This window comes from Sus scrofa, chromosome 14, assembly GCF_000003025.6.
Source record: "Sus scrofa isolate TJ Tabasco breed Duroc chromosome 14, Sscrofa11.1, whole genome shotgun sequence".
Taxonomy (NCBI): domain Eukaryota; kingdom Metazoa; phylum Chordata; class Mammalia; order Artiodactyla; family Suidae; genus Sus; species Sus scrofa.
In genome coordinates this window covers 134,598,769-134,621,249 of record NC_010456.5, presented here as the reverse complement: position 1 = coordinate 134,621,249, position 22,481 = coordinate 134,598,769, and the positions used below count along the sequence as shown (strand labels likewise).

At 48.6% G+C, this 22,481-nt stretch overlaps 1 long non-coding RNA gene across 1 annotated transcript in view; it reads left to right on the top strand.

The window, feature by feature from the left end:
- Positions 1-20,938, top strand: part of LOC110256809 — a 61,453-nt gene extending 40,515 nt beyond the window's left edge. The window contains exons 2-3 of the long non-coding RNA XR_002338825.1: positions 13,554-13,709; positions 19,944-20,938. This is a non-coding gene — a long non-coding RNA (uncharacterized LOC110256809). The remainder of the gene's footprint in view (positions 1-13,553; positions 13,710-19,943) is intronic.

Here is a 22,481-nt window from a genome sequence, read left to right as displayed (position 1 = left end):
GCAAATATAATACTCAATGGAGAAAGGCTGATAGCCTTCCCACTAAAATCTGGAACAAGACAAAGATGCCCACTCTCACCACTGTTATTCAACATAGTATTGGAAGTCCTGGCCACAGCAATCAGACAAGCAAAAGAAATCAGAGGCACCCAAATTGGAAGAGAAGAGGTAAAACTGTCACTGTATGCAGGTGACATGATACTATATATAAAAAACCATAAGGACTCCATGCAAAAGCTACTTGAACTGATCAACAAATTCAGCAAAGTAGCAGGATATAAGATTAACATTCAGAAATCAGTCACATTTCTGTATACTAGCAATGAAATATTAGAAAAGGAATACAAACATACCTTTTTAAATTGCACCCAAAAAAATCAAATACCTGGGAACACACCTGACCAAGGAGGTAAAAGACTTATATGCTGAGAACTATAAAACCTTAATCAAGGAAATTAAAGAAGATGTAAAGAAATGGAACGATATTCCATGCTCCTGGGTTGGAAAAATTAACATTGTAAAAATGGCCATACTACCCAAAGCAATCTACAGATTCAATGCAATCCCTATCAAACTACCCATGACATTTTTCACAGAACTAGAACAAGCAATCCCAAAATTTATATGGAACCACAAAAGACCCAGAATTGCCAGAGCAACCCTGAGGACCAAAAACCAAGCACTCTCCCAGACTTCAGGCAATATTACAAAGCCACAGTCATCAAGACAGTGTGGTACTGGTACCAAAACAGACATATAGACCAATGAAGCAGAATAGAGAACCCAGAAATAAACCCAGACACCTATGATCAATTAATCTTTGACAAAGGAGGCAAGAACATAAAATGGGAAAAAGACAGTCTTTTCAGCAAGTATTGCTGGGAAACCTGGACCAGCTGCATGCAAATGAATGAAACTGGAACACACCCTCACACCATGCACAAAATAAACTCAAAATGGCTTAAAGACTTAAATATAACACAAGACCTCTTCCTTTTAACTTGAGTTTTTCTCCTTCTCTTCCTGTGTGTTTGTCTTCCAAATGTCTGTGTAGCAGCCAGAACTCTTGTTTGATGTTTTACCTGTGTTGTATGGCACTAAACCTCTGCCTGCCCCTCATCTCCCACTGCAGGGCCACCTTCCTTTCACCCCCTAGATGGCCTGCCTCCCTGTGATGCCAGGGGGCTGGTCTGACTCCCTCACACCCACCTGAGCCCCAAGATGGGCATACCCCACCTGGGCTTACCCCTGGCCACGGTTGTTTGTTCAGAGATGGACACTGTCAGGCCAACTAGAGTCTTGCTCAGACTTTTCTCTCTCTTTGGGAACTTCCACATGCCAAGGACACAGCCAAAAACAAAGAGATCTTTGCCTAGCCCGGGGTCATGAAAACAGTCTCCTCTGTTTCCGTGGAAGCCCCTCGACTGGCCCGGAAACCCCTGAAGATGACAAGACAGACTCCACTCTCCACGAGCAATGGAAATCGTGCCCGCCTTCACATCAGGGGGAGATCTGTCCTTCTTCATTGTGATGATGTACAGACATTTGTAACGTTCTAGAAAACGTGCAGCACAGTCAATGCAGATTTACAGCTGCATCCTCAATGAGGCTTTAAACATTTATGCCATTGCTTAACTTAAGTTACTCCCTGAATTATATCGAATACCATCCTCATGCCTTCCGCAAAATGTTGATTAAATACCCACGACTCTGTGCAGTGTTCAATATGAGGAAGTTACATTCTTGGGGACAGCAAACAGGCAGTGAGCAAACCAACCCCGGCGAAGGCAGGTTAAACTGATGCTTCTCATCCTCCACACCCATGCTGGGGGCCACAGAACTGTCGAGAAGGGAAAATAAAAGTAAGACGTATCATGGGAGTTCCCGTTGTGGCTCAGTGGTAACAAATCCAGCTAGTATCTGTGAGGATTCGGGTTTGATCCCTGATCTCACTCTGTGGTTGAGGGTCCGTGAGCTGTGGTGTAGGTTGCAGACACAGCTCAGCTCCTGCATCGCTGTGGCTGTGCTGTAGGCTGCAGCTGTGATTCAACCCCTAGCCTGGGAACCTCCATATGCCGGAGGTGCAGCCCTAACAAGAAAAGAAAAAGTAAGATGTGTCAACCTGCTGTCCTAGTACTATTGTCATTTACCATTCTCCCAATCTTGTGGGGAGGATGTGAATGAAGAAACTGAGCCTGGAGAGTTTGAGTAACTTCTGCAAGATAACATGCGGTTCCTGGGGTGGGGGTTGAGGACAGGGACTCCTACTCACGTTTCTCTCATCACCAATTTTTTTGTGTGCCTGGTGGCCACAGGCTGGGAGAAGGAGGTGGAGCTGGGGCTGCCTGAGTCAGCTTGCTTTTTGTCGGCTGTTTCAGGGGGACCTCAGTGGATTTAAGTCTGAATACACCTGAGGAGTTTTGCTTGGGCCTCGGGATCCGTGGATTTCTCTTACCGAGTTTTACCATCAAGGCAAGTGTTGCTGCCATTCAACGCTCGTGGACAGCATCTTCAACTTCCCTTTCATTCCTGGAGATACTATTTAGTACATTTCTTTGATGGCTCGTGATGCTCAAGTCAGTTTTAATATCAATAATGTCCCATTTGGAAAACATTCCGTTTCTAGGCCCGCCAAAAAAAAATATCTCTCCCTGTCAGGATTTATTGACTCCAGCCCTAGGGGGCTGCGGGAGAGGGGGTTCCTTAAGCAGAAGTGTAAACAGATGGTCTTTGGAAAGGGCCTGCGTTTGTAAGCCCTGAATTCGTTTTGGGCAGAGCGGAGTCACACGTGCCAGTGCTCGTTGGCCAGCAGCGTGGGGACAGAGATACATCAAAACTGTCATGACATTCTTCAGTCCTTTGGGCTGGATTTGGGCCTCGGTGCCCCATTAGAAATGGTTGCAGACTGCCAGGTGCCCCCTGGGTTGGAGGTTGGAGGGAGAGAACACAGGCCTGGCAGATGGTAATGAGATCCCCCCAAGGAGCTCAAAGCAGCGGAGAGCTTTGATGCTCAGTTCGTCCTTCAGGGCTGCCTCCCCTCCAGTCGGGAATCAGCAGAGCTGGGATTGCCAGCCACTGGCCTCACCCAAAATTGTAGCCCCCGAGGGGGGGCCACGGGACAGGGCAAGCCGGTTCAGAGGCCCTGGTTGCTCCTCATTCAAGGCACCCCCCATCACCCCCCCCACCCCCGTCTCTCCTCTTTTTGGGATATTTTCTCCTCCATCTCTAATGATTCCCCCATCTTTTTTTTCCCCCTTTTCTTTTTTCTTTTTATGGCCATACCCACGTCATATGGAAGCTCCCAGGCTAGGGGTTGAATCGGAGCTGCAGCTGCCAGCCTATACCACAACCACAGCAATGCCAGATCCAGCCCGCACCTGTGACCTACACCACAGCTCACAGCAATGCCGGATCCTTAACTCGCTGAGTGAAGCCAGGGATCAAACCCGCATCCTCATGGATGCTGTGTCAGCTTCCTAAGCCACTGAGCCACAGTAGGAACTCCCCAATGCACCATCTTAGCATGAACATGCTCATGGACCCTGCAGGCCCAGCCAGACCCACCTCCAGCCTCCTGTCCCTTTGCAGCTGGTGCTTCTGCTGCTTCTCTGCATGTCCCCACCCAAAGGACTAAGGCCTGGCTTCCCTCCCCAGCATGCTTGAAAGTCCCTTCCTCAGAATGTGCCCAAATCCCTGTAACCAGCTCAGCGCCTGGCCTGGCTCAGGAGCCCAGTAAAGATGTTGGGCAGGTAAACCAAGGGACCTGCTGGGCACAGCCTCTCTTCTGCTACCTGCTTTACTGCGCTAAGCACTGCCGGCTGCCTGCTCCCCACTCCTGCCTCCTCCCCAGCTCCTGGGACAGGAAGCTCGAGGTTCCCCTTCTCCTCCTCTAGCCACACCTGTGCTTCCCTCGCTCGTCCCCTGCCGCCTCTTCTGCCCTGGTCACTTCTCTTCTTCTCTTGCTCTCTTGACAGGCGCCGTAATTCCCAGACTCCGCCCCCTTTTAATTTACTTTTATTTTTGTATTGCGGTGAAATTCACGTAACATAAAAGGGACCATGGGAGTTCCCTGGTGGTCTAGCAGGTTAAGGATCCAGCCTTGTCACTGCTGTGGTGTGGGTTTGATCCCTGGCCTGGGAACTTCTGTATGCTGCAGGCCTGGCCCCCAAAAGGAGTGGGGGGGACCATGTTACAGCGTACAGTTGGTGGCATTCAGGATGCTCACGGTGTCATGCAACCAACCACTCTATCCAACTCCAGAACACATCTTCACCCTCGCAGAGCAGACCCCACGCTCGCTAAGCGGTCACTCCGTTCTCCCGACTCCCTCACCCCAGCAGCCCCGAATCTACTTTCTGTCGTGATGGATTCACCAACTCTGGATGTGTCACATGAACGGACTCACACACCACGTGTCCTTCTGTGTCTGGCTTCTGTCACTGAGCAGCAGAATGTTTTGCAGGTTCATCCGAGGTGGACGGCTGAGTAATACCGCATCACGCAAACGGACCACGTCATCTCTCGATGGACATTTGGGTGGTTTCTGCCGTTTCACTCTCAGGATGGTGCGACAGTGAACATGGGTGTACAAGTTTTTGTTTGAAACCGGCTTCAGTGCTTTGGGGTGTGCAGCTAGGCATGGAATCCCAGGATCCCATGGCAAATCTATGTTCTGTGCTCACGGCAATGCCAGATCCATAACCCACCGATCGAGACCAGGGATCACACCCGCATCCTCATGGATACTAGCCGGGTTTGTTGACCCTGAGCCACAACAGGAACTCCTTATGTTTCTTTCTTTGAGGTGCCCCCACGTCCCTTTGGCAGCCCTCGTCTGGTCCCTTGGGTCTGCTTTGGTAGGTGGGGTGTACGTCCTCGCGGTGGGGGTCTGGCCCGTTGTCCCATCACACTGAGTCCAGAGGTAGCCTTGCTCCCTCTGCTCCAGCCCCTTCCTGTGCTCCTGCTGGTGGTTCTTTCCCAAGCAGGGGCCACCATTTCTCCAGCTTCCTAGGCTAAAACCCTCGCAGCAGCCAAGTCTTCTCGAAACACAACATTTGCGGTCCTTCCAGATTTTTCTCCCACCCCGCTCTCCATATCCTAGCATCTGGGACCTTCCAAAGACGGAGCCCGTTGTGTTCCCTCATTCATTCATTCCACCACCATCTAGCAAGGCTGCACCCTGGGCCAAGGGCTGCAGAAGGCAACTCGTAGGATGCAGAGTCCCTGCTTCCAAAAGTGGAGTGTTGAATACAACACAAGGTCTATAGAGGCCTGAAACAAATTGGCCCCTACAACTGCAGAGGCCGAGACAGCCCAGTAGAGCAGGAGGAGGCAGGGGGCAGCGGGCCGCCCCTCAGCTTCATGGTCTGTTTCTTAGAGGCAAGAGAGCAGGATCAGGCAGGGTGAAGAGAATGGCGTCACCCCGGCTCTTCTGAGCAACAGCCCGTGCAGTTTGTTAAGGGCTCCCTGGCTCAGAAGGTGCCTCTCAGGCCAGAGGATGAGGATCCAGGGAGAATGGCAGAGGAAGGGGGACCTTCCTTGGGGCGCAGTGGGGACCCAGTGAAGGTGTCGAGAGGATAGATGGCGTTGCTATGGCAATGCTTCAGGACAGCTGCTTCATGTTGGTGCGGAGCATGCACGTGGGGGCCGTGTCTCATGGGGGGGCCCACCTGGTGGGTCAGCATTTCCCATCGTGGGCTCCCTGGGACCTCAAAAAAGTGTCATGTGAGAAAAGGGTGCTGAATTTTTTTTAACCCGAAATGATTTGAGAAAATGTGAACCCTGAACGTGGAGCGTGTTGGACACCAGGGTGCTCGCACGAGTCTCAAGACTTCCCTCCTGCTCAGAATACATCACAGTAATAATTTATTAAAGGAGCCAAACCGTAACCCCAAGAAAGGGTAGTTTTATATGTTTTCCACACACTAGAGTGAACCAAGTTAAGCCGAGTGATTTATAGCAGTCCTTCTCAGAGCCCCTGGCATTCACATGTGGGCTCTGAATTTCCAAAGCCTGAGTGTTGTAGGCAGTGATGCTGCCACTGACTTGACCCCAGAAGCCTTCATCCAGACCCTAATACCGAGCAGCCCGGACCAGTGTTCTGCCTTCTCCAGGCTTCACCAGTATCTGGGGAGACAGGTCTTAGGCACATTCTTGTCAAAAATCTTAAGAGTCCGTGGGGAGCAAGGAAGATTTATTAACAAGTGATGGGAACCCAGAGTCTATCGGAGCCCAATAAAGACTTGGCTTACCTGGCAGCAGGCTCATTACTCAGCCCCTCCTTCAGAGCATCACGTTTTATATATTTGTGTAAGAGAGGGCTAGAAGAAATTCTATTAATAAGAATAGCATCGCTTGAGAGTTCCGATTGTGGCACAGTAGAAACAAATCCAACTAGTACCCATGAGGACGCAGGTTTGATCCCTGGCCTTGCTCAGTGAGTCAGGGATCTGGCATTGCCGTGAGCTGTGGTGTAGGTCACAGATGCAGCTCAGATCCCACGAGGCTGTGGATTCAACCCCCAGCCTGGGAACTTCCATATGCCACAGGTACAGCCCTAAAAAGCAAAAGCAAAAGGATAGCATGGCTTTTTATGGTTGATACAAGCTCTTTGTTGCGGGTACTGAACATAATGTTATAGCTTCTTTGGCATCAGCCGATTTTTTGAGACGCCCCCTGCCCCAGGCTGGAAAGCATCAGTCCCTCACTGCACTAAGGATAAAGATGAAAACAGCACCCAAGGCTTTTACTCCAAATGCATTTGGACGTTCTCCAGGCCGTGCTGCCCGCAGGGAGGGCATTGCTGCTGCTGCTGCTACAATGTACGTTCTGTGTGTTCTGTGATTTGCCAAGTCAGACAAGTGTTAAAGAGGAACAGGGACATATTAGGCTGTGTAAGATGCAGGGAATGAAAGAAACCCCTCATTCACGGTAAATAGGACTATGCCAGGACCTGCTCTGGTGTCATGATCTTGGTGTCCCAAGATTGCTGTGTCACTGATGAGCCTGAAGCTAGAGGTATGGCTGGAGGTTGCTCTGCCCCTTGCTTGTGCTCCATGAGTTGACACTAGCGAGGGGTTTTCCATGACACTGGCTTGCTTTCTCCATTAGCAGGAGTGGGACCAAGTTGCAGTTCAGCTGTCAGGGAAGGGGTTGCATCTGGATATATGCATTAACTAGCGCCGATCTGTGACTGATGCCAGTGATATGCTGCAGAAAATGCAAGTAGCTCCTATGCCTAGTCCCTGGTCCTTTCACTGTGATGGAACTTTTAGCTGGACTCACAACCATCGAGCATATGAAGACAACATTTCCTAGACGGCTTTTCAGTGAGCTAAGGTTATTTAAGTTCTAACCAATAGGGAGTGAGCCGGAGTGAGGGTGTACCTTAAAGGGACGGGAGAAGCGCTCCTCTTTCCCTTTGCCCCCTCCTGCTGGTCAAGATGAGGACCTGGTGGTCAGCCACCTTGGACCATATGGACAAAGGCAACACACCAGGGGCTGTGGAGCCACAGAGGGAAGGAGTTTGTACCCTGACGACTTCATGGAGCAGAACCACATTCCTGCTCAGGCTTCACATAAGTGAGAGATACCCGCTCTCTGTTAAGCCACTGGTATCGGGTCTTGTCACAGTTGAAACAGTTTCCTAATGATGCTGATCCCTTAGAAGCTGCCTGGCTGGTCTCCTCGCCTTAATCATGCACAGTGAAGGCATAAAGAGAGTGTAACTCCCCTCTTAGGAGTCAGGAAGATGACATTGAACTGGGTCTTGGAAGATTCAGTGCTCAGACAACCCAAATGGGGGAGAGGAAGAAACTGGGAGACACAGGATGGAGAAGGGACAATTCATTCATCAGTTTTTTCCAACAGTTCTGGAACAACAAGACCCCAGAGAATGCAGGAAGGGATGGTGGGAGAATTCCTGAGAAGCCAGAGAGTGCCTACCCGACAAGAGAAAAGAAGTAGGGTCTGGAATCCAGTAGGCTGCGAGAAACAAAACCCCTCTACAAACTGGAAGTCATGGGCTCAGGGGACACCAAACTCCTGGTAGACGTGACACCAGGTAGGGTTGACCAGGCAGCAACAGCATCCCCCAAATCTGGGGTCTCCCATCTTCATCATCAACTCCGTCGTCCTCCAGGGGTTTGCTCCTGGTTCTAGAACAGTTGGCTGCGGCATTCAGAGCATCCTTTGTTCGCCTTCAGCAGGAAAAAGCAATCTGGGCCCTCTTCCAAGTCGGGAAGAACTTCCACAGAAGCTGCCAGGAAAACAACTCTAGTCTCGTTGGCCAGAATTGAGTCCCCGGTCACGGCCAAGGGGAAGCCGCACCTTGGGCTGAGACAGTTCCCAACACTGCTTGCAGCTGCACCTTGTGAGAGGGTGGAGTGGGTATAGGGGAGTCACCCCACCACACCCCAACCATCCACTTAAAGGAGGTGGGGCGGAAATTTGAAGTATCTGTGGCCCGGTGACTCCGGTCCCCTGAGGCAGGAGCGTCTTCAGCTCGGAATCGAGACGCAGGGGAGCCTTAAGGTCTCCCTTCTTTTCTCCCTTCTTCCATTTCGGCTGAAGACGTCGGCTCAGACAGGGAGGGGGAGGCAACAAGGAAGCCCTGGCCTGGGGTCCCGGGAAGAGCAGGTGTTCGCCTGGCGCTGTCGAAGGGTAAATACAGAAAAAAGGACGCCGGACGCAATTACAGCTGTTCATTCTTCTGCTTAAAATGGGGAGTAAAAGTCACAAACCAATCACCACGTTAGGTCCAGCAGTCACCTGGGTCCCTTTGTTAGGGAGCCACGTGGACATCCCTGTCCCCGTTCATTAGAAGGCCAGGGCCCTCCGGAGGGTGATCTCGGGGCTGCCAGGCGCCCATCACTGGGCCTTTGGGTTAATTGCCCCACAGAAGCCACACGCTCTGGGGTGGCTGCCACTCCACCAAGTTTGCTTTGGGTTAAAGCACAGTGAGAAGAAGAAGTAAAGACACGTATTCCTGCCAAATTAACCGCATTCCTCGTACAGCACTGTCCTCCGTTATGGGGGCTGGTCCCTCCTACTTTCATGGCGGAAAGTCCGCTGTTTTCTAAAATGATGGTGAGTGGAGAAGGGGAGCTTGGGATTTTTTTCTTTTTAGGGCCTCACCTGTGGCATATGGAGATTCCCAGGCTAGGGGTCAAATGGGAGCTGCAGCTGCCAGCCTATGCCACAGCAATTCGGGATCTGAGCTGCATCTGCGACCTACGCTGCAGCTCACAGCAACGCCAGGTCCTTAACCCACTGAGCGAGGCCAGGGATCAAACCTGCGTCCTCATGGATGCTAGTTAGCTTCATTTCCGCTAAGCTGCAGTGGAAACTCCAAGGATGCTAGTTCATATTTTACAGCTTCCAGCCCTTGCTTCAGATTCATTCTTTGCTCCTGGGGGAGCTAGAAGGCCCCTGAGCTGAGCCAGTGCAGGCCCCTAGCAGCACGGCCCAGGCACACTTCCTGCCACCTCTATATCTTCGCTGTCACCACCAACTCCTTCTCTGCCTCAGTCCAACCCAGCCTCCCAGACACTCCCTCCTCAGCACTGCATGAGCTGCCCCAGCCCCACCAAACGGTGCCCCACCCATCAGCCCTGTCCCCCCACCCCCTTATCCCCAGCCATCCTGACTGTAAGGAGAAGGCCTCTTAATGCAGTGCAGCGCTCCACAGCAGTTTCCTTGAACATTCTCAAGGTGTAAGTTCAGGCTCTCAGCTCTAGAAACAGCCCTAGAAACCCAAGAAAAAGTGACCACAAATGTGCTCTGTGTTCCCAGTTGAAGATCCAGTTGATACCAAGGTGAGATGCCTGTGGATTCTGGACTTACCTTACACCTGTTACCTGGGTGCCCCTGGCAGTCACACTTCTTTCATGAATCTTAATTCTGCTCCGTGTCTGGCAGGCCGAGGCCGTTCTGTGGATCATGGCCTCAAAACTCAGCATCAAGGAGAGGGATCAGTTCACGTGATGAGCACAGACATCTACTGAGGGTAACGGAAAACAGAACCGGTACATCACTCGCATCTCATGTTGGGGCAGCTGACACCCCACCCTGAGCTGACAAACCCCCTGGAAAATGGCCAAGGGGTCTGCTTCTCTTTAAGCAACAGCCTTGTGTTTGAGTTGGGTTTTGATAAATCAGCGCTGGGTTGGTAGAGCAGGAGATGAGATTCAAGAAGTATTAGGAAGTGTCCCACATGCTCTTTCCCTCCGACACGCATGAAAGTTGATGCCAAGACATAGCTGTGAGCCTCCGTGCATGTCACTGACCACCTGCTCTGAGAGGTGCTAAAGAATCCCCTGACCCTGGAAGCCTCCAGAACAGACACTTGATTTCAACACAGCTTGAGAAGATGGTGCTCTCCTGGCCCAGCATAAGAAATAACCTTTTATTTTGGAAAATACCAAAGCTATTCTTAAAAAAATATTGCAACATGGAGTTCCCGTCGTGGCGCAGTGGTTAACGAATCCGACTAGGAACCATGAGGTTGCGGGTTCGGTCCCTGCCCTTGCTCAGTGGGTTAACGATCCGGCGTTGCCGTGAGCTGTGGTGTAGGTTGCAGACGTGGCTCGGATCCCGCGTTGCTGTGGCTCTGGCGTAGGCCGGTGGCTACAGCTCCAATTCAACCCCTAGCCTGGGAACCTCCATATGCCGTGGGAGCGGCCCAAGAAATAGCAACAACAACAACAACAACAACAACAAAATATTGCAACAGTACAATGCTAAGCACTCATATACCCTTTGCCCTACGCAACCGTGCTCATCAGTTACTATTTAGCCACATCTGTGTGTGCTCTCTCTTTCTCCCTCCCCTTTCCCTTCCTCTCTCGTATGTAATGGGTTTTCTTCTGAACTAAGAATAAGTTGCAGAACCATGACCTGTCACCTTTAAATATTTCCGCATAGATTCGTCAGGACAAAGACCATCTCTCATGTAACCACAGTATAATTACTAAATGTGGAATCATTGGCCTTGACACAATGCTACTCTCATGAAGTTTATACCCAGATCCTCAAGAATGTTCCAAGAATGTCTTTTGAAGCAGCATTTTTCTGACTCAGGAGCCGGCCTGTGGGCATATGTTACATTAGCTGTCGTGGCTCTGGTTTCCATTAACTAACCTGGACCAGCTCTGCAGCTTGTCTGCCCCTCTTGACACTGACAGTTTTAAAGAGAACAGACCAGTTGTTTTGTAGCGTGTTCCTCACGGGGAATTTGTTGGATGAGTCATTACATTCGGGCCAGGCATATTGGGCAGAAGCAGGACACAAGGGACAATGGGTCCTAAGAACTCGTATAAGCTCGTCCCTCTGTTGGTGACATTGGTACTGATCACTGAGGTAGGACACCATCTGCTAAATTTCTCCACCGTACAGGTACTTTTTAAAAAATTATGATTTTTAAATAATGTCTGGGGGAATGCTTTGAGACCTCAGTTCAGAGGTCTCAGCTACATACTGGAAGGGATAACCCTAAAGTTAAATAGGTCACGAACTCTGCCATCAAGGATCCAGCCTGGCATCAAACACAGAGGGAGTTCCTATTGTGCCTCAGTGGGTTACAAACCTGAATAGTTTCCATGAGGATGTGGGTTCGATCCCTGGCCTTGCTCAGTGAGTTAAGGAGCCATGTTAACCTGAGCTGTGGTGTAGGTTACAAACACGGCTCAGATCTGGTATTGCTGCGGCTGTGGTGTAGGCTGGCACCTGCAGCTCTGATTCGACTCCTAGCCTGGGAACTTCCACACACCATGGGTGCAACCCTGGGGTTTGGCGGGGGGACCACACAGACCAACACTACATATGATACAGCCTCCTAACCTTAGACAAAGGAAACAAGAAGTGGACAGATTCATGAATTTCCCACATGCAAGACCAAACAAAACAAATGCTACAGTCAGGGTCCGGGCTAACCGCAGGTGCCAGAGGACTGCACATCTAATTCCAGATGTAATGACTGAGAAAGGTTTCCCAGGGACGTACCAGGAATGGGGAGAGTCTGTGGGCAAATCACCTGCAATTGCAACAGGCAAGTCACAGAAGGAAAGAGGCAGAGCAACAGTAAACGTGAAAAGATGCCCAACCCCATCAGTGGTCAGGGAAATGCACACGAGAATAATGTTCTTAACCCATCGTAGAGTCAAAACTTTTAAAATGTTGATGCCTTCCAGTGCTGACGAGGGTACAGGGAAGCTGGTGGGAGTGTGAACTGCCACGTCTTTGGAAAGGAATCTTGCAGATCTACTAAAATTTGAAGCATCAATAGGTTTTGGCCCAGGTCTCTGTTTGAATCACTCCCTGAGATCAGAAAGAGAAAGATGCCTGAAAACCAGGTGTAGGTGGTAGAATTTTAGTCCATAGCAACAAAAACTCGTTAAACGTCATCGTCTTTATTTTTCTGAGTTAAATTTAGTCTTGTCAGAGCCCCATGGACAGAGTTAGCTGGTAATTCACTTTCAGTCGTTTTAGGAGTTCTGACCCTCTTCCTAGGGACACTAAGGCCCTAGAGGTCTAGCATTATCTAGAACATTCTTGGAAGAGCCGTCTGATCTACAGACCACGTTGGCCTCTATGGTGCAGTTCATGGGCCCAGGAAAAAGAGTTTGGGCATAAAGGGCTCTATAGGGCTGCAGCCCTGTCCACCCTGCGGGCTACCTCACAGGAAGTCTGAGGGAATGGAGTCTAGATCCCAGAACAAAGTCCTTTTTTGCTGTCTAGTGTCAGAGCAAACAACCAAATCCTTCCCCCCCCCCCTCCAGGAAGTTTGTTTCTCATGTTCCCACACACCCTCTCAGCCAAAGCTCTCCTTACACCCCTCCATGAGTCTGGGTGGCAGTCCCAAGATTGCCACTGGGTTACTAGGCTGCCCCAAGCTGCCAGCACTCCTTCTCTGGGGGAGGGATGGAGACGGCGTCTACTGTGAACTTTTTGAGGGGGGGGATGTGTCCTATACCTTGGCACCAACCAAGTACTGGCAAGTTGTAATTCCCTGTCAGTGTTTTTGGCGCAAATGAAGAAACAAAAAGGGCAGTTGGATGGATGCAGGCATGGATACGTGGGTGGATGCAGGAGTGAGTGAATAGATGGACTGCGGGCGAGTGAATGGCTGCATGGGTGGATAAGCATTCACGTGGGTGGATAGATGGGTGATGAACAAATGGGTAGGTGAGAGAGTGAATAGGTGTTTGGGGTGGATGAGTAGATATTTGGGCAGATAGATGGGTTGATGGATGGTGGTTGGATGGATGGATAGATAGGTGGATGGGTGGATAAGTGGATAAATGAGAGGTTGGGTTTGTAGATGGGTAGATAGATGGATGGGTAGGTAGATGAACAGGTGGTTAGATGGGTGGGTTGATGAATGGATAGACCACTGCTGGGGAAAAATGTGATTTGAAAGAGTCTTCAGGCCACACTACTTTTAAGAAGGCCAGAACAAGGACAAAACTTGTTTTCCCCAAACCCTTTATTAAGCAGGGATCCACCTAAAAGCCCCCTTGGCGCTGGCCCTTCAGCTGTATCACTTGCTTCCCCAGGGTTTAGACCGTTCACCGTGGACGCCGAAGGATTCTCAGCATGGCCGGGGCCCCATGCACTGAGCAGCTTACCAGCCCGTTCAACAGACCTCACTCAGCACACGCCTCACCCAGGACACACCCCACTGACCAAAGCTGCTTCATAGAGCAAGACAGGTAAGATGCATTTGTTGGATCAACAAAAATGTATTGGAGCTCCCGCTGTGGTGCAGTGGGATCAGCGGCATCTGGGGAATGTGGGGGTGCAGGTTTGATCCCCGCCCAGCACAGCGGGTTAAGATTCTGCTGCGGCTTAATTCACGACTGTGGCTCAGATCTGATTCCCGGCCCAAGAGATTCATATGCTGCAGGGCGGCCAAAAATGAAAAAAAAAAAACACACACATATATATATATATATCAGCAAAAATGTAAGTGATCACCCCTAATTCTGCCATCTAGGAACAGAGCAATAGTTACTAATTTTGTTTTTTCCCATTATTTTTAATTAGCACGTGTGTATTTCAGTACAAAATGGATCATGCTGTGATATATACCACTCTGTAATCAGCTCATGTCATAGAACAATATTATGGAAATTTTTCCCTTCTATTCAATATTCTCCAGAAACATAATATGTCATGACGTGACTGTAGCATAATTTATTTAACCAGCCTCCTTTTGTTGTTTCCAATTGTTCATCATGATAAGCTCTGTTATGAAGGACAACCTTATAACGCTCTGAACATCCAGGGTGGTTTCCGTAGAAGAAATCCCTATTTGTAGACTTGCTCCCTCCAAGGATGTGCAGAATCGCAGGGCTTCTCTCGAGTGGTGCCAGATAGTCCTCTGGGAAGACTGGCCTCATTCACACACCTCCCCGCAGAGTCACAGAATCCGCGCGTCGGGCACACTCACCCACGCTGGTTTTTAAAACCAACATAGAAGCATGTTGTGGTATTCTCGAATGTCTGCACAACTGGTATTGAAGATAGAACTAGGCTCGGGGTGTTGAGGCAGCTCTTGGGAGAAAAAACGGTCAACACTCGTGGTGGTTTTACTGAATGCAGGATAATTCGTCTACACAAACTTATTTCTAATAAATGATCCTCATCGTAAAAGCAGTAATTTTCACATTAAAGAAAACTAGACGTGGAAGGAACTGCATGGGGGGTGCTTACCTATATTTCCACCCCCAGAAACCACCAGTGTACCATTTCACAGCATTTCTAAGATTTTTTTTTTTTTTTCTGGGACGGATCATTTCTTTGTGGTTGTGATAATACAGTAAAGTAAGCGGGGTATCCCCTGTTTTCCTTTTATTCACCCACATGCTGTAAGCACTTCTCTATCTTATTACAAACTCCCAGTAAACTAATTCTGACAAATGTATAATATTCCTTCAAGTAAATGGGACCTGGCTTAAGCCTCCCCCACTGGGCACCTAAGTTACATTCAAGGTCATTAACAGCAACGGGATGTGTCCATATCTATGACTTTCTTACTTTAAAGATACGTGGTGATGACTGAGGGATTCAGTTTGGAAAAAAAGGCACGTTGGGAGATCTAACCCCTTGGCAGACAAGCAAGTGAAGCTATAAATTGGTCATCTGTAACTTTGGTCACATGCCGTCGGATGCGATCTTGAGCATTTCTCAGCAGGATATTTCCCAAATCACGAGACCTAGGGCCATAGGCCAAGAGGTTAAAATATCCCCCGGGGACCCCCACCTGGGATCCCCAGAGACCCTTCTGTCTCTGCACACAGGTTGCAGCCACCAGAGCACAGAGACTGGGCATTCATGAACCCCTGCTCTCGCTGTGGATATGATTAGAAGAAAAGCAAATGCTGCATCTGGTTTTGTAGCAAGATCTCATTTTGCTTATTAATTTCTTCGGCCACTTCAACTTTACAGATAACCAGCGTTGTGCAGTTGCTGGCAATCATTGGGTCCAGGTGTATAAGCCCATTTTACAAGTAGGCCAATGGGCGGGCAAAATACATAAGCAAGCAGGCATTGGTATGAAAAGTTGAGTTGCTTCCCATGTGAAAAATGTTACATGCACAGGCTAGAGAACATAGTATAAATACAAAAACTAATGCACGTAAGAAAAATTGGCCAGTCTCACCAAGAATCAAAACAAAGAAAAATAAAACAGTACCACCTTTATGTCTCACATGAAATCAGCAAATGCTGAAAAGGTGTATTATGAAGTGAATAGCCACCTTTCTTAAACGAGACACTGGCTAATGGAACCTTTTTTCCTCAATCAAATAGTTTTCTTGCTTTATCAACAGCTAATTGGATGTTAATGAATTTAATGGCAATTAACATGAAAACTGAGTAGCAGGCATGGAGCTCACTGTCTTCTGGAAGGGCGGTATTCTCGCCCTTATGGGAAGGCTCCCAAGAGCTGGTAAGATGAACAAGTCTCTGGCTCATTGTCTGGCTCCAGCCTCCAGGAGGACTGTTAAGATTCCCTTGGGGGATGTCAGTGAGAGAGAGGCTATGTGTCATTCATGGAGACAGGGCTCACCGCAGTCGGAGTATAGGCAGGGCGTAGGTGTGGGCACATACTGGGGATCCAGCAGCAACAGGTCTAGGGGAGTGGGTTGCTCTGTTTTCTGCCCCTGAGCTCACCATGACTTACCCTGAGCCGTGGAAGATAGGTCAAAGAGGAGTTCCCTTGTGGTGCACACAGTGGGTTAAGGATCCGGTGTTGTCACTGCAGCAGCCTAAGTGGCTGCTGTAACGCAATTTCGATCCCAGAGCCTGGAACTTCCACATGCCACAGGTACTGCCAATTAAAAAAAAAAAAAAAGGGAGAGAGAGAGAGAGAGAGTGGTCAGAGCAGGACATCTCTGTGAGATGCAGTGAATGTTCTGAGCTGATGTGGGCAGCAGGGATGGTCCAAGATGCCAAACAAAAAAGATTCATCAGACATCATCAGGTTTACAAGAATGGGAATCAACAAACACAGAATATCCATACAATGGAATATTATTCAGCCATCAAAAGAAATGAAGTCCATATGCTATGACATGGTAAAACGTGTAATAATATGCTAAATGAGGTAAGCCAGACACAGAAGGACTAATAGTATATGAATCCACTTATATGAGGTACCTAGAGTAATCAATTCATAGACAGAAAGTAGAGTGGAGGTTACCAGGCAGTGGGGGAGAGGAGAGAAGAAATGTTATCACTGCCTAACGGGTACAGATTTTCCATTTGGAGTGATGGCACATTTTGGAAATAGATAGCAACAAGCATTGCACAAGATTGCGAAGATAATCAATGCCACTGAATTGTACACTTGAAACTGGTTAGGATGGCAACTTTTATGGTTGTGTGTGTGTGTGTGTGTGTGTAGCCACAATTTTTAAAATTTTTAGTGCAAGAGTTCCCATCATGGAACAAATCCGACTGGGAACCATGAGGTGCAGGTTCAATCCCTGGCCTCTCTCAGTGCATTAGGGATCTGGCATTGCCCTGAGCTGCGGTGTAAGTTGCAGACGCAGTTTGGATCCTGTGTTGCTGTGGTTGTGGTATAGGCTGGTGGCTGCAGCTCCAATTTGACCCCTAGCCTGGGAACCTCCATATGTTGTACATGCGGCCCTACAAAGCAAATATATATATATATATACACACACACATACATATACATATATACATATATATAATTTATATATTTATATTATATATTTGTGCAGAAAATAAAAAAATAGTGAAGGAGCAGAAGACATCATGGTAGTGACAAACCTGCATCCTTGTCTCACCTCACGCTGCTCTGCTCTGTTGTCATCCATGCTTGGTCCTCAGCAGGAGCAGGGTTCATCCTTCACCATCATTTGGGGGCCCTTTCACCTCTATCCTTGGTGCATCTCCAGGTTCTTGTCTCCCAATCTTCCTTTATTTTAACTTTGTTATTTTGGTAAAATATAAACTGCAGTGGCTTCCTGAGAAAGGGGCGTATGGGATGTAAAGTTTTTCAGACTTTAAAATGAAAGTCTAAAAATAAGTTTATTCTACTCTCAGATTCAGTTGACAGGCTGAGGAGAATAGGGGGTCAGAAATCATTTTCTTGCCGTATTTCGAAGGCACTGCTCACCATCTTTGAGCTTCCGGGTTGCTTTCAGTTGGATACCTGTCCCTGGGGATGTACATTGTTTCCTTGTAATGAGTTTGTTTTCTTTCTCTGTGACAGCTCATAGCTTGTTTGTCCTCAGTGCCTTGAAATTTCGTGATGTGGCTCTACTTTGATGCATAGTAAGTTCATCAGTTCTTTCAATCTGAAACATATGTCCTTTCATTTGGGAAATGTTCTGGAAACTAGTTTACTTATTATTTTCTCCTTTATGTTTCCTCTCTTCCTACTTTTTAAACCAGGATACTAATTTTTTCTTTTTTAATTTTTCATCTGTTAGTCTTGTTGCTCTATTTTTGTGAAATTCCTCAACTTTATCTCCCAGTCCTTATTTATTTCCAGCCACAGCAATGCCAGATCCAAGCTGGATCTACAATGTATGGCCAAAGCTTGTGGCAAATGCTGGATCCCTAACCCACTGAGCAAGGCCAGGGATCGAGCCCACATCCTCATGGATATTAGTCAGGTTCTTGATCCACTGAACCACACTAAGAACTCCCAAGCAGTCTTTTTTATTGATTGGCTTTTAATTATTATTTTATGAGTTCTTTGTATAATCTGGATAGAAGCTTTATCTAATGTATGAGCTGCAAAAATCTACTCTCACACTCTAACTTTTCATTCTCTAACTGATGTCTTTTGAGGAGCAGAAGTTCCAAATTTTAACGAACTCCAATTAATTAATCTTTTATGTTATAATTAGTGCTCTTCTGTACCCTGTTAAGAAAGCTTTGCCTACCTCAAAGTCATGACAATATTCTGTGTTTTTGTCTGGGAGCTTTGTAATTGTACCTTTCACGTTTAGATCTATGATTCATCCCAAACTGGTTTTTATGTGTGGTGTGAGGTAGGGGTCAGTATTTCTGCATTTGCTTTGGCCTCTGTCTTTAGATGTCTGGTAATCTTTGGTTGCCTTCACATGCTTAAACATGAAGAACTAAAAATCTGTTTAGAAACCCTGAATATGTGGGTAAAGAAGGTTAAATATGAACTTCCCTGTAAGTGCATCTGGAATATCTGCATTAGCATCTTTGCAGTCTTTCCTCTAGCACTGGACAAACTCCCTAAAGAAAATTCCTTCAGTCTCCATCCTAGAGGACCCAGCCTGGCTGTCCGTGTTCCAGGAGTTGGGGGAGAGAAGAACTGGGGGTCCCAGCAGCCACCCTGTGTAGGTTCACTTCGCCCATCTGGTGGCATAAGCACTCACATCCTAACTGTGTCTGATGGACCAAAGCAGAATTGCTCAGACAGTAATGTCTACACTTATGCAAGGTGGAGAGGTGGGAGGTTCACTCTTCACCCAGTCAACAGAGTAGGGGGCCAGATCTAGGGATCTGACTGCTTCTGGAACAGTGTTGATCTTCCCTAAGACTCATTGTGTCCCCTACTCCTGCATATTTTGAGGATTTGGCTGCACACGTTGAGTTGGTTTTCTGATTTTTCCACCACCAGCTGGGGATTCAGTCTTCTCAGATCTGCTAAAGCAGCTACCACTTGTCCATCTGCTCCCCAGATTCCCAGATTGAGCTGCTGCTCTCCTTTCGTGTTCTTGCAAGTTGATGCCTTTTTAAAAAAAAAAAATCCCCTTTCTGGGGTTGGGGAGAGGAGGCAAAAGTACTGTGTTCAATCTGCCACCTTTACCTGGAAGTTAGTGCAAACGTCTTTAAAAAAAAAAGCGACTATGGATGTGGCTCAGGAACCTTAGAAACATTCATACCCTTTAATTCCACGTCTAGACTTCTAGGAATTTATCCTCAAGAAATCACTAGAAATCTGGACAGAAGTTCTTATTTTGGTGTTCATTGCAGTGCTATTTATAAGGCAAAAAAAAAAATACTGAAAACAAACTAAATGTTCCACAGGAGAGACATGGTTGAGAAAATGTTGGCACATCCATATGATAAAATATTAAAAGTCAGTAAAACAATATCTCTGAAGACTCTTTCATGATGAGAGAAATGTTCATACTGGAACCGGCAAGTGATCAAAGGGTCTAAAACTATACATTCAATTTCATCCCAACTCTGGAGCCAGAGGCTGGAGATAAGTGATTAGCAGGAAGCACAGCCACAGAAGGAGAGGAGGAGGGGCGAGAGGAGGGAGGACGTGGCAGAGAAGGAGAACCTATAGGAACACTGGCAAGTTAACCATCGTTATCTTTGTATATTTATTATCATAACAATCGGAAAAGCAGAATTGTTTTGAAGTGAAACATAGGGTCCTGTCTTGTTGCCTCCATGCTGTCACCCTTATGTCTCCCCAGATTTGCAGTTTGCTTGCGTGCCTCCACGCCATGACCCCTGAAGCCCCCCTGCGTGGAGCAGACTTCTTTCCTGGCTCACGCCGAAGCCCCTTCGATTCCCAGCTCAGGTGTCCTTGGCCTTTGATTCCCGTCCACTCCAAGCTGGCTTGGGAGTCTGCTCCCTCGTTCCTAAGCCCCTCATGCACGTCTTGATTAGAATGCCTTCCACGCTCGTATGACCAATGGTTTCATTTTCTAAGAACTTCTGGAGGGGAGACACACGTCCTGCTCACCGTGCGTCCTCAGTCAGCCCCAGGCTGCACACCTGCAGCAGAGCAGAGCTTCCCTAACAGTCCTAGGGGTTTGCCTGGAACAGAGTCGATGGGGTGGAGCAGAGGAAGGAATGACATTGTCACGGACGACCATTGGCGTCTCGGCGGTGTGTTCATCTGGGCTCTTCCAGTTTCCCATGACTGTGAAAAGTCCAAACTGTTGGAACTGTAAAGCCACACTCGAGATGTCTGTGTTCATCGGGTGACACCTACCCAAGTGATTGTTACAAAGTTTAGGAGGAAATGATGTGTAAACATCTGTAGACCAGCCTCGCCAACCAATCTCAGAGAGAAATGGCAAACCCCAGAGGCCACAGCTGTCGTTGACAAGAGTGGCTCCAAGCACAGGGTTCCGTGATAATTATCATTATTTAATGTCATTCCACAAGGAACCATTAGAGGAACAAGGCTGGAAATTAGAGTCAAATGATTCCTCTTTCTCCTCAATCTACACACACAAGACCCCAGCAGCGCAGCGAGAGGGGTGGGAAAGCTGTGCTCCCTGATACTGTAATTATTTCTAACTCTGTCCCCAGCCCCCAAAATACCATCTTGTCACATGGCTTGTCATTTTTGCCTGGCTTGGTCTATCAGAATGTGTCATATTTCCCCAGCTTTTATTACGGTATTCCTGGTAGAATAATGGCTTGTGCTAGAAGAATTTTGTTTTTTAAGCTGCTGAAACGTGGTTCTGTCTTTGCTTCCGCAGAGACTTGGGAACAATTGTCCCCTGTTTGATGTGGGTTTGCTGTGGCTAGGACGTGAGCCTTCTGCAACATGGGGGCCCTTGGGCAGCCTGGCCCAGAGCCCCAGGCCACCAGCCAGTGTGGGGCAGGTGGATACAATGAGAGCCACCAGGGCAAAGGACACACTGTCACCCTGCTGATAATATTCTGGGAACCAGGTGTGGGTCACAGCCTCTACAACCAAGTATTCAGTGCTGGTGGCCTCTGGGGCAGCTCAGGGCCACCCCTCCCTCCTTTCTAGCAGCATCCCTGTCTCCTGGGAGAACTCACTGCACCTGTAGGGTTGTAGGCAGGCTGTCTTTCCCTGAGCCTCGGGTAGATATGTGGCTCCTGTGAGGCTCTGAGGCTGAGCCCTCACTGAGGGAGACAGTTGCCCGGGAACAATGGGGATCCTGGCGTTTCCAGCACAAGGCTGTTCCACTGTCCGCTTCCTCTCCCCCCATCCCCAGCAAGCGTCCTGGGTTCCCGCCTCGTTCTGAGCCATGCCTCCCATCTTCCCATTGATTCTCACACATTCACCGTAAATGTCCTTTGAAGTCCAGAGTTAACTTCTGTTACTTATGACCTGAGCCCTGCAGCTGACCCACTTTTTCCCTCCCTTTTCCCAGGGTCCTTAGAGGCTGCTGAGAAATCCTGGGAAGGCTGCAATAAAGCCTTTTCCTCCCGGATCAGAGCAGCAAGTCCCATCCCCTAGAAGGGCCCCCTCCTCACGAGCCCCCTCCCTAGGTCTCCAACCTTTACCAGCCTCTCTCCCTCCTCCTGTCTCATCAGTGCCCACTCCCTCTGCTGGCTGATGAGGGTCACCCCATTTGGCGGCTTCTGCCGATCGGTGACCACCCCAAAGCTAAGGACCCACCTGCCCCTCAGAGCCGTTCCTTTAGACCCCAGAGGGCAATGCCCATGCATTTCCACAGATGTCCCTAAACTCCACAGGAGTGATGTGTCAGCAGACTGTTGGAGAAGCTAGAGCCTGCCCGCACTGTCCTGCCACCTGCCAGCCATTGCTGGGGGGCAGCGGTTGGGTTGTATCTATAGATAGACTCAGCCAGACACCAACAAAGTCCCCGAAACAGACGCCAGACCTGTCCACCCCCCTGACAGCATCAGCTCTGTAAGGATGTGTGCTCGTCTTGCTCACCTTCTCTTGCAGACCTGGGCTCTGTTGTCCATTAAATGTCAAGTCCCATGGTCCACTGTGATCGGAAAGGACAGGTTCTCACTTCCATTGAAACATCTTATTAAAAAGATGGACGGATTTGGTAATAGAGAGTTAAGAGGTGGTTTAGGTTTAGAGTCTGCACCTGGGAGCTAGGACCGCTTTCTGCAGAATCAATCTCAAAGGGCTTGGCCGAGCTTTCCACCGCCCCCATCCCCAACACACACACACACACACTTGTGTGCACATGCATGCACACACACCCATGCACACACTCAGGCACGCACAGCCGGTACCCAGCTGCATCCCAGCAGGACGCTGCTCC